General features: G+C 38.6%; 1 protein-coding gene across 6 annotated transcripts in view; it reads left to right on the top strand.

The window, feature by feature from the left end:
- ACYP2 (acylphosphatase 2) overlaps window positions 1-12,322 on the top strand; it is a 37,948-nt gene that overhangs the window by 6,849 nt on the left and 18,777 nt on the right. The window lies entirely within an intron of this gene.

Here is a 12,322-nt window from a genome sequence, read left to right as displayed (position 1 = left end):
GCACACAATTAAAAATAGACTTCTGGCAACAATTTGGTAATTATAAATAAAAGTATGTACTTGAGAAGTATAGGTTTCTTTGAAAATAATTATTATGGGTGATGTATTTGACAAAGATACCTGGTTTTGTTTTTTAAGTATAAATTTAGTGCTTGAGTGATGCAACATTCTAACTGTTTGTCTTCTTGAGCAGGGTCTTCCTCTACTCCTTTTCCAACAGCCAAAAACTGTGGGATGGTTGACACAGCATGGAGCCAAAGCTGCTGCACTGCGCATTTCAGAGGGGTTTTCTAGCTTGAGTCTGGTGCTTTACTAATGGTACCCTGTAGCTTCTAGTCATTTTAGCACATGGCAGAGCTTGCTCACGTTGCCTACAGAGAAACACGGGCATAATAGGAAGAAAAATGAGGAACTTGTTCTGCTTTCCTATAGAAGAAACTAGGACATTGAGGCTGAACTGATGTGCATAAATGTACAGACACATACAGATGTGCATGAGCTCTAACGATTTAAGTTATCTTGGCCACAGTCTTCATGTGACCTTTCAAACAAGTTATAAAAGGAATAACAGCTGACAAGATCTCTGGTTCTTAAAGCACATCAGAACGGCAACTTTCATTTTGCTTTTTTTTGATAGAAGTATATTTTATTTGGTCTCAAAATTCTGAAGTGCTTTTGGTTTCTCTCAAAATAGATTGGGGCACTATAAAGTTTTTGAAACTGCTGTGTTACTTAAGGCTATTGCATCTCAACAGATTGGCACAAAGGTTGTGTAGGATGGTTCTGACTCTTTCGATGTTGTCCAGGAAGCCATGCCAAAAATGATGTAAATCATAGTATAAAATTACTGGATCTGGTTTTATCTGAATTGTGAAGTTTTCTCTAGGTAGGTACTAATTGATATTAGCATGAACCAAGAAGTAGCCAACGATACCTGCAGCTAAACATCACAGGGCATCTTTGTCTTTTTGCCCTTTGACTTTATCTGACGTCCTTTCATCCTTCTGCTCTTGAGTTAACTTATTATATTCACTCTGCTACTGGATTAGAAGCTTTCTTTTCAAAGCCAGTATTGTGTTGTGTTTTTTTTTTTGTGGCTGGGGTGAAACAGTTGTTTTAATCTATAATGAATAATCTATAATGAATATTCTGTTCATGCATCGTAAGCTCTTTCTGTGGATATTCTGACTTGCACTCCTATGTTGTGATGCTGTGGGCTCTTCCTGCTTGTTTCCTTTTTGCTAAAGGAACAAAGAAAATCAGTCTGGAAAAAAAAGTCTGGCAAATATTCAGAACTTTATGAAAGAAAAGCAGGCTTTAAAACAAGCAGCTGATGTTCCATGTTTGCAAGCAATGACCGTTCTGATGGGAGAGTGTCCTGGACAAATAGTTCTCCTTCCCTGTTTTCAGTCTATAGCATTTTAGCAGTGACTAGAAAACAAACCATCTAGGACACCAAAAACAGTCTATTCCAGCTCCCAAGTCTCCCAGCAATCATTTAATGAGATTTCAATAACGATATTTTTGCAGCAGGTTTGGTCTGCTACGTAGGGACTTCTGTGAAATCCTATTATGCTGTACAAATGCTGATCCTAAGCCTCTGGTTTTGCTTGTCATATGTAGTATGCAATTCTTTGAAATTTGATGTTAAGGCCACTACTAGAAACTACTATGGACAGCACAAGTATATACTCCGACTTCAGACCATGTAGGCAAACTTATATGGTTACAGAGTTGCTAGGGCTTTAGGATAACGAGATGGCTTGTGTCTGCTAGTCTGAGATCTCCCTGACCTGTTCTGCTTTTGCAGACTGTGGAGCTGGAGCCTGGAAACATGTGTTTTCCTCAAGGGACTGAAAGGACTCTGGTCCTGAGCAAGCTCTGTGGAGGCTTTGTGGAGCCAGGAATGTTGGAAGCACTGGTGTTTAGCAAGCCTGCGTACTGCAGCTGTCCTGGGACCAAACTTTGAAAGCTCAGGCTCCCCAGCAACCTCACAGATGACCTGCCAGGACATTCTGATGTAAATTTCTTTGGAAAGCAAATCCTGCTAGCTCCTGTTTGAGAGAAAATTGAGGTTTTTTGCTCAAAAATTCATTTTGAAGATGAACATGTTCACTCAGATTAGCTACATGTCTTCCATTTGATCACACCTGTACTCTATCCTTGGCTGGAATTGTGTACACAAATTTGTATTTGTGCTTTTGCAACTGGCTATTGCCCATGCTACACTTTGTTTGGCTAGGAAACTGCTTGAGCTGCATTGCTCAGCTTTGGAGATAAAAAGTTGATCCCTGTTGCTTGTCGCAAACATCACTTGATGTCTACTTATGCTTAAAAAAATTAAACAAATAAAAACAACAAGCACAAACACCACCACCAACCAACCAAAACACATAGCTAGACTGTGGTCAGCTTCATGAACGTTCAGGCAGACAGGGTTCCCATGGTACATTGAAAAATGACTTCTGTGCCCTCAAAATCCCACTGATGTTAAATGGTACAACGTGAAAAACCCTATAGGCTGTAGTCAGTCAGGGCCCCATTCTGCCTCATTAACAGGTAAGAGATGGCTACTGCCCAGGAGTAGACAGTAAAATTAAGCAATAAACCCAGGGAGTGTGAGTATTAATGTACAAATAGAACGCCATAGCACTGAGAGGAACTGACTGGCACAGTCTCACAGGAACCATTCAAGTTGTTTCCCGATTCCTGGTCCAGGATTTCACCACTCTATTCTTCTTGTCTTTCTCATCCTCTGTAGCTTAAAACAAAACCATTCAACTTATTTCATTGCTATTAATAAGAAAACCAATGCCTTTGTAGTTCTTGCATGATAGAAATGAAGTGGTTATGTATACCAACTGTCAATTTTTCTTGTTAAGTGCTAGTATTGATAATAATTAATTGGATAATTACACAGAAATTTTCTTTTTGGCCAGTGTCCATATGGACAGTATAGGCAGGAAACTCAGCCCCAGCAGTTGGGAGTGGAACGTACAAGCAATACAAGCAATTAATTGTTTCAGTGAGCACTTGTAAACAAGGTCAGCTCAGCAGGCGTTCAGGAAATCTCTTATGAAATGTGATGCTGTCTTCATTATCCTTCTAAAGGGTTTTGGTGTAGGACCAAAACAGCAGGCAGGATTTCTCTGCTAGGCTGTTTAAGTACATACAACAGATTTCTTGGGACTTTCAAGATCCAGGGATAAATATTTAAAAGCAAAGAAAAAACTGGACCTGTACTCTTTTCTTTGGAAAAAAAAAAAAGTTTTTCATCTTAAAGCTGTTCCTTTGCCTGGGTTTAATCACAATTATTCACTGAATCTAGGCTAACAAAAATCTATTTAAGTTAGTTCCTGGGTTGTTATTTCTAAGCTATTATTAAAGGAGTCTTTCCTGTTATTCCCAACCAGAAATACGTAGGAGGCTGACAACCTAAATATTGAGCCCCACGCGTCATGAGAAATACTGAATATTTTGTGTTGGGAGCAATCAGCCCTGTGGGGTGGGTATGGAGGGAATGCTGGCGCTGCAGGGGCTGCTGTGGCCTGGGCAGGGATCGCACCTGCTAGGGACCTGTCTGGCGCCTTTCCCCTGGCAGCGGTGTCCCTAACGCTAAAGGCTGTGTGATACAGGCTCTGCTCTTGTGGGTCCTCCCAATGGAGAAAATGAAGTTCATGGCTTTAGTTGGAGTCCTGCATGGAAACTTGTCTACTCCCAAGGGGATCGTGTCACTGGGAACGTGACTCCCCGCAGAAAGGTATAAAAGGTCTGTTATTGTGTGCTTTGGAAACAGAACTTATTAAAATGCTCCAAATGTTTTACCAGCTAACGTGGCTATCAAAAGCTATGGCATTAATCTTGAAATGGATAGCTTCTGTATGAATATGGAGCTCAGGTATCTGTTGGTGCGAGGGACTGTCTGCACATATTTCCCTGACTGAAGCATGACATTTTTTATGGGAAACATGTTTGCCTTGCTCTGTTTCATCATCTGTTCAAAGGCTTGGCGTGTGCTGTTGAGATATGGGGCACTTGACAAAAACAGCATTTTTTTCCCCTCAGTTTCACCAGGTGATGTGTTGTCAAACCCAGTATTCTTTTGGAAGAAAAGGGAGAGAAATGGCACAGTACCGAAGGCAATAAAAATGTAAAGCCTCTGGTCGATGTGAGTCTGTCCCAGGGTAGCCAAGTGTTTGTTTACAGCAGTGGTTTCCCTGGTAGGGGGTTGCTTGCTGCTGACCTTAGAGAAAAACCTCAAAGGACAAAGTGGGAAAGGACAGGGAATTTATAGTACTTTGAATAATGCATTGTTGTCAAAGTATATCTGATACGTAGCGAGTGTAAATGTTTAACAGCTGTCAGTAGGTAGAAATAAGTTCTCTGATCAACACCTCCTAAAATATAATCCGGAATTGTCATGTTCAGCTGGTCCCAAGATTAGGCAAATCCACAAGTGAAAGCTGGCAGCAGTGAAATGAACATGAAGGGGGTGACACAGGCTTGCCCGAGGGTGGGATGCACAGTCCTTTTTGAGCTCATGTTTGGTGGCTTGTTTAGAGCGTGTTGATCGGTAACCCGCTTCTCTCAAACAGCTTCCTTGCTCTTAAAGCAGCTCAGCAGGGTAACCTGCAGTGGCTTCTGGAACTAACCTCAAGGCCATAACTAAATACAGGAGTCTGAAGTGGAAGAGCTGTACATACTTCCCCTCAGCATACTTTGTTTAGTAGGCAAGCATAACGTGTTCTCTTCATTGTTCATGCAGTCATCTCAGTCTCTACAGCGAACTGCACCTTTAAAAACAAGTTCCTACATAATTAAAGAAAAAAAGGTTGTCCTTAATGGTGTAACGTAACTCTGTTACCTTATTTAACACAAGCATTTATGTTTTAATAGGTAGAATTTAAGAAAATTCTGCTTATTTCTTAAAAGATGAAGTACTCTGATAAACGCTGACACAAAAGAAGTTGTTAGTTCTGGTTCTATAGCCAGGTCAAAGAAAGAGTAAGGCAGGAGAACCAAGCACTAAATGATGATGTCCTTGATTCTGTCACTTTACAGCAGAAGAGGAGCTGTCTTTATACCAGCAGACATGGAAATCCTTGAACACTTTTGCCTTCCCGGTTGCTCTGGCTCCACTACAGCTTGGCAGAAAACACGATTTCTCTTGTGGCTATCTAAAAGTTTTGGATGCTTGTACTGCTATAGTGATACAAACTGACTGGAGGACAGAAACTCTTCCCCATGAAATATAAACAATTCAAAGATATTTACAAATAAAGGAGGCCACCCTCATAAATTGAGGGTTTTTTCAAAGCATACAGATCTTGATGGAAAGTTTCTTTTTTCACCTTTCTTAAAGAAAAAAGAAGTAAAACTTTGGGGATAACAGCTGTAACTTAAGTTATATAAAGAGGGCCGTTCCTCAAGCAAATAAACTTCAATATGTTTTAGATTTGGTGAATAAAGTAACTAACTTTATGGAGAAGAGCAACAGGCTGTTCTGTGAAGCTTATCTTCAGGCACACTGACTGCTTAATTCAGTAATGACCCAGTGGTAGTGTCTTGCTTGACTGTATTGCCAACTAAGATTTTTGTGACAATACTTCACCTCTTTTCTTAAAGTCTCAGTCCTTGGTACAAACTTATGTAGGAATCGAACTTCTGTTTATAAAAATAAATAAAAGGTTCCCAGCCTTGCAAGTCATAGAAAAATAAGCTCTGTTAAGATGATGCCAAAACCCAAAGGCAAGCAAAGACTGAATTTTATTTTAAAGATCTCATATGATTTTTCCTGGTTGTCTGATTTTTCTGGCACTTGATTAATAAACCTGAATGTGTGGAATTAGCAATAATGTTTAGTGAAAAGAGGACAGTAAGAGCTTTAGGAATAGTTTCCAGCTGTTTCTTGTTCTGTGCTGTAAGTTCACTGCACATTTTGTTGTTCCAAACACTTGATATCTAGCTGTAGTGAAGAAAATAACTGTGCAAGTAATGCCAAGATATGTTTGTCTTATTACACTGGGTCTGATTATAGCAATGCTAATGACAAATGAGGAAAAGCAGATCCTGAATCCATGTTCATAATAGCTGGATTAATTGAATTCTGAATTGGTTTTCTGGAGTATGTTGAGTCCGAGCTATACTTGAACCTAGAGTGGGCCCCCTGAATTTCTTGGCCTAACAGCAAAGTGAAAACGTCGTATGGTGAATGCAGTTCATGAACCTATAACATACAGTGGGTGTATCAACTGCTTCATGATCAGAGATTCTCTGCAGAGTGAGGATCTCATGTCACTTGGGGCTCTGTTTACTTTTTTCTTTCATTCAGTATTCCTTTCTAGTATTCCTTTTTTTTTACCTCCTGCAGTCTTTCTTTGAATGCTGGAGTTCTTGTATTGTGGGATATATGGAAGCGTGCAATTTGTGGTTTGTGTGGTGTCTATCTGCCTGTAGATACAAAATCTCTTGATTTATCATGGTGAAACTGATCTTTAAACTGCCTGTGTCTAGTGAAACAATAGATGCAAATAGATGCATACAGAATAGGGATGCTAGGGAAGGAATTGGAGAATCAGAATTAGAGTGAAGAGGACAGAAACTGGTTTTGCTAGGAATAAATTTTAAAAATAACATTATGAATGACAGAGTGCATGTCTAACATGTAAGTTTTGGTGAATGAAATCAAGTAAATCTGCACAAACTTGCTTTCCAGACCTGACAGATGCTACAAGCAACTTTTTTGTTCCAAAAAACATTCTTTTAATGTTTCCCGAGTAGTTCCTGTTGGGTACAGTCATGGATTTCTGTTAGGTGTTTTTCCAGTTAGTTTCATATCGTTGGGTTGCTAGCACAAAGGAAAAATTGTCAAGTTATGGATTTTTCCCTCAGGGTCTGCTTGCTTGTACAGTTAGTGAAAATCATTTGTTTGGGAAGCAAACCTGGATATGTTTGAGATTGGCAAGGTCTTCAGTATCGAGCAAATTCTTTTTAGCTTTCTCTTCAGAACTCCGTAGGATGTACACAGTGCCAAGAAACTGTTTTCTGGTTGACTTGATGTGTACAGTATAGCTACTGTCAGGAAAGTTTTATTTCAGTGTGTAGACTCTTTTCTGTTGTATCCTTGCAAAAATGGCACTGTGAGCCACTCAGTTTCATTTCTCCAAATACATGTACAGTTTGCAGAGCCTAATCTTTAACTTAGCACTCACTTCTGACTTGTTGTATGAGCTTCTCTAGAGCCTTTTCCTGAGTAAAATGGAACATTGATTTCTGGTGATATCCACAGTATTAGAAACTGACTTTTTTTTTTTTTTTTAATGATTAGCATTCAGAATCAATGTCAAACAAGTAGTCAGATTTACTTTTGAAACAATGAATTTTGGTAATTAAATATCACTTAGTACAACAGGTTATCAGAACACAATGTGATAACCAGTGCTTTTGGATTAATTAATATGAATTAAAAATTGAAGTAATAGTTGGAAGTGTTGAAACAAATGGGGGAGAACTTTCACTTTAGGTGCTTGTATGTTCCATGTATTACTGTTACTGCTCCTTGGTATTAGTTTGGTGATAATGTTAGGTGATAAATGCAGAATAATAAAACACTGTCCTGAAGGACTCGAATGGAATTGAATGTGGACAGTCACTCAAATATATAAAGCAATGACTTACCAGTATCTTTAGGTTGCATTGTCCCTAGGTGTAATTTCCATATGTCTGCCCCTCTCCCTCTACACTTTTTTAAAGGCTTTACAATTCCAGAATGCTGTGACTGAGGAAATGAGATAGCAATGGTTGTGATCCATCTAATATACTTGTACAGAGCATAAGAATGGGGGTGGACAGGCTGTGAGCATTCTCTAAGAATACCTGGAGTGAGAACACACATGCAGATGACACCTCAAACAACTCCAGCTGCTGCTGTGCAATTCCATACTTCAGTAGGAGGCTTGTAAACTGATTTTGACAAAGTACGTGTCAAGAGCAGTTTCCAATGCTGATGCAAAAGGGTGGCTGCACAGACAAGGGCATCATGTCAATACTAGCAATAGGCTAATACTATCTGTGGAAAGCATCTAATATCCACACCTATGAGTAGCAAATGAATATGCTTAAGGAAACTTTGGCGGGGGCCAGGAGAGAGATCCTAATGTTGGTATTGTAACTAAATCATAAGTTGGTTGGGAGTTGTAGTGTGAGTATACTTGTCAACTTTTTAAGATGGTATTTTTTTAGTTGTCTTACAAAATTGCTGCGGACGAGGATAGTTTGCAGGTAGACCTGAACTGACCAAAGTGTCAGGAAAATGCGTTTAGCATTTGCAGAAATTTTGGAACTACAGTGAACTGAGACATGACTGGAAAGAATAAGAAGGTGACTAACATTTTTTGAGATTATGTTGTAGGAACAAAAGCATCTTTGTCTACTTAATTAAGTTGGATTCTAGGTAATGATGTTGCTATTAGCCTTCAATCTTTAGCAGGATGGCTGTAAAAGTCTTTTATTAATTTATTCTACAAAGACTTGTAGAAGTCATGGCTATATGCATTGTGCTAAAGAACAGTGATCTAGAGACAACTTACACCACTACGCATTGGTCTTTGGCCTGCACTGCAGAAATGAAGGTATTTGGGGTCTCTTAGTCATAAACACCAACAAATTATGCAGTCTTCTGCCTCTGTACTTCAGCTTATCCCAGGCTAGAGAAAGAACCTTGTCTGACCAGCTAGCCTGTGTTCCTCTCTTCCATCTTCCTATATTTGTTTCTTTCCTGAGTATCACATTGGTTTTTAAAGTTTGCTGCTAAAATATCACTTCTTTTCTTGTTTATGAGCCATACTTCCTCAGTCATTAGTACTGCAAAAAAAAAAAAAGGAGGAAATGGGCTTTATACAGAATACAGTACTCTTTGGACATTCTGGATGTAATCAATCGTGGAAGTAATGTTGCTGACATGTTCATGAACAGGTATTAGCCTGTGTCGCTCTTAAGCCTTAGGACTGCTAGGCAGAAGCACTGATATCGCTGTGTATCAAAGTGGAATACAGATTCTTTAAATGTCCACGCTATTTTTTGTACTATAGGTAGGCTATGGTCAATACTAGATATTAAAAAACAAATAAAGATATCTGTTATTTTAAATAGAGTAATACTGGGGAAAGTGTGTAAATACTTTTTTTTTTTTTTTTTTTGAGATATGCTGGTGTGTGTAACTGTAACAAACTCTCATGGTGAATTTAATGTGCAGGAACTAATAAGTTAATTCAACTGGAGGGTATAGAAATCTCAGGGATCTAAAATTGGGTTCTCCTATGCTAGTATCAATTTTTAAAGGTTACTTATTTGCTACTGAACTTGAGCTATTACTAAAGCTTTGTTAGAGTTCTTGATGCAATTAAAATGATGGAAAAAACCTTTTCATGTGGTCTGTGTCAATGAAGGGATTCAACTGGACACAGCCTGAGATGTTCCCATTGTAACTTGGTAGATATGACAGAATTGTTAATCTTTTTCTTTTTTTTTTTTTTTTTTTTGCTTTGGATATGTGTTGTTTAAAGGTAGTGCAATAAATGCGGAGTTCATATGTATTAGCATATTGGGGGACTGAAACTATGCTAGATTCAGGTTTGATATGAAATAAAATGGTTAGAAGTTGAAGTACTGCATACCTTTCTAGGAATAATCATGAATTTTATGAACTACAGGATATATATGTGTACATGGACAAATTCTTCAGCCATCATTACAGACGTGAAGCAACCTGGAGATCCTCTGACTAGGTTTACTGTACTGTAAAGGTCATTTATAGTTCCTCAGCCACAAAATGAGTGTTTCCATAGCTGAACTCATGCATAAGGCTTCATGTCAGTCTATCATGGGAGGCTTAAATTGCAATTGGCTTTGGCCACAGTATTTTCAGCTGTAAAGCTATTGGGAAGTGTGGGGATTAGTGTGTTTGTATTTGGAGGATTTGATTCTCCTGTGGTTTAAACAATTTTTTGGTTTGCTTGAAATTCACCCTTTTTGTATATGGTATAGGCTTTGTAGTTCAGTGTTCTAACACTAGATGTCAATCTACTTGCATATGTAGAGGTTGCAATGTATTTTGCCTTCTAGATATTTCTTTCACCAACTGGACAAGCAGAATCCTGTCTTCCACCTACTTTGCAGGGAATTCATGTCATGAAAAAAGAGGAATTTAAATGTTGGATTTCTTGTAGTAGCCAATATTGAAGACAATTTCTTTAAAATAAGACATGGCAGTTTGGGGATTGCATGGAAAATATTTGATTTCCACGAAGCTGATTGACAGCTTGAGTTAAAGGAGTGTCAAAAACCTAAAAGTAGAAGTTGGAAAGATCTAGATGGTAATCTACTTTTCTAATTTCTAATGAAAAGAAACTTTAATATTTCTTATTGACTGCTGCTTCTTGTATTTGAACTTTGTAGGTACTGAGTTTAACAAAATGGCTGAACATTTGTCTGTTGATTATTATTTTGTTGTTTGGGTAAGGCTTCTGTTTACAGAAAGAAATTCTGAGTTCCCTATAAACAGAAGCTACAAAAATATGAATGCTAAGCTAGAGGGAGTCATAGCTGTGTGCTCATGTCACCCCACCTCTGTTCTGTTTGTTCTATTCCTGTAGCAGGCAGTGTGTTTAGGGATACAACAGTAGCCAAATTTAACTTACTAGGAACATTGTCATCATAACAGTGAGCATGAGAGGGAATCTTGAGTATGAAACCTTTAAAGTCTGAAAACATCAATTCTAAACATATACATTTTACTTTATAGGATACTGTACATAATACATAAAAATGGAGCAAAACTTGTTTCAGTGCTTCTTTTCTGTTGTGTGCCTGCAGAACAAAACAATCTGATTTTAGCCTTACATTAGCAGACATGACAGGAGGCATTGTAAGTCCATTTAACATTTGTCAATAAGCCAGGAGACACAGGTCTTAGCCCACATCTGTGCTTATTTAAGGATGAATGTTTTGGAAGTGTCTGTGGCTGACTGAGATGCCTGCATCCAGAGGAATCCTGAAATTTTTAAGTGATGAAGTACTATTTTTGTAGAGGTAGGAGCATTTGGAGGAACAAACACTTGAAGTCAGCTTTAATATTTCTGATACCATGCTTCTACCACCTCCTCTGTCTTTTGTTCTAATTTTGAGATGCAGTGGTGAAAAGAGCTGTGTGAAAAATATAGTACTGTGTGGAAGTTAGGTCCTCAGCACAAACTGATGTATTCTGAGAACCATTTGTAGCTGGTCTTTGCTCCTAGTAATGTCGATATAAGCACACTGTTTCTAGTTAGTATTGGTTTTGATGCTTAAACGCCATTTATGAAAGTGTTTTACATTTCAGTGTTGCAGAGACAGTAAGAGAACCGGAGAACATTTTAGACTGGCAGCAGCACAGACAGGAACGAAAAAACAGCAGGAGGCAGAGGTTTCTCTCAAGTATAGTATCTTACTCTGAGTAACAGTTTAGAAATAAATGGAGCTAATTACTGCTGTGAATGCTATTGGCAGAACCCAGGGAGTTATACTGAGGTTTTTAGGCACAGAGCAAATAACAGTGGCTGTAAGTTTAACTTCCTCCTTGTGTTAACATCTTTCATTGTGCTGTATCTACAGTTTTGTGTCAGATCTCTGCTTTTTTTCATTTAAGAAAGTACATTTTTAGATAGCACTAAAATAGCTAACTGGTCTAACAGCTTGCAGAACTTTTGGACAGAGATAAATGTGATTTGTTATAAAAACTTGCTAATGTCCTTTGTCATCTCTGCCATTTTGATCCTGGCTAGCTTCCAAAACTGGATTTATCTCTGCGTATCTGTGGAGGTTTTCCATGGGCAGGGAGGCCTGCCCTGTGGGCTGGAGCCCTGCCTGGCATCGCTGAAACGCTGTGTACTGTGGCCCTGTACCTGAGCTGCCTTTCCCAATTGCAGCATGTCCCAACTTAGACCCTAGTGTTTGAAAAATTTTCTACTCGGCGGTGTTTTAAACATGTTTTAATCAGTAGCTGTCAGATGAACTTCACTCTGTCTGGAGGTATTAAAACAAATTGTTTCTGCCATGAAAATGTCTGATGTTACACTGTAATTCTGTCAGACTGAAACATTCAAAAAGCAGTAATTCTGTCCTTAGTATCTTGCAGGAGTCTCCTTCTGATTCAGGCATATTAGTAGTGCTATGCAGCTATAGGTAAAATTCTTCTCAAGGAAATGATACATTGTTTTCTACATGTCTCTGCCTGTTTGGGTGACAGTTAGTATGCCCATATATATGAATGAAGGCTCACTTGCAC

This window comes from Cygnus atratus, chromosome 3 (genome assembly GCF_013377495.2).
Source record: "Cygnus atratus isolate AKBS03 ecotype Queensland, Australia chromosome 3, CAtr_DNAZoo_HiC_assembly, whole genome shotgun sequence".
NCBI classification, from domain to species: domain Eukaryota; kingdom Metazoa; phylum Chordata; class Aves; order Anseriformes; family Anatidae; genus Cygnus; species Cygnus atratus.
The sequence above is the reverse complement of the archived record's forward strand: the minus strand, read 5'-3'. Positions and strand labels throughout refer to the sequence as shown.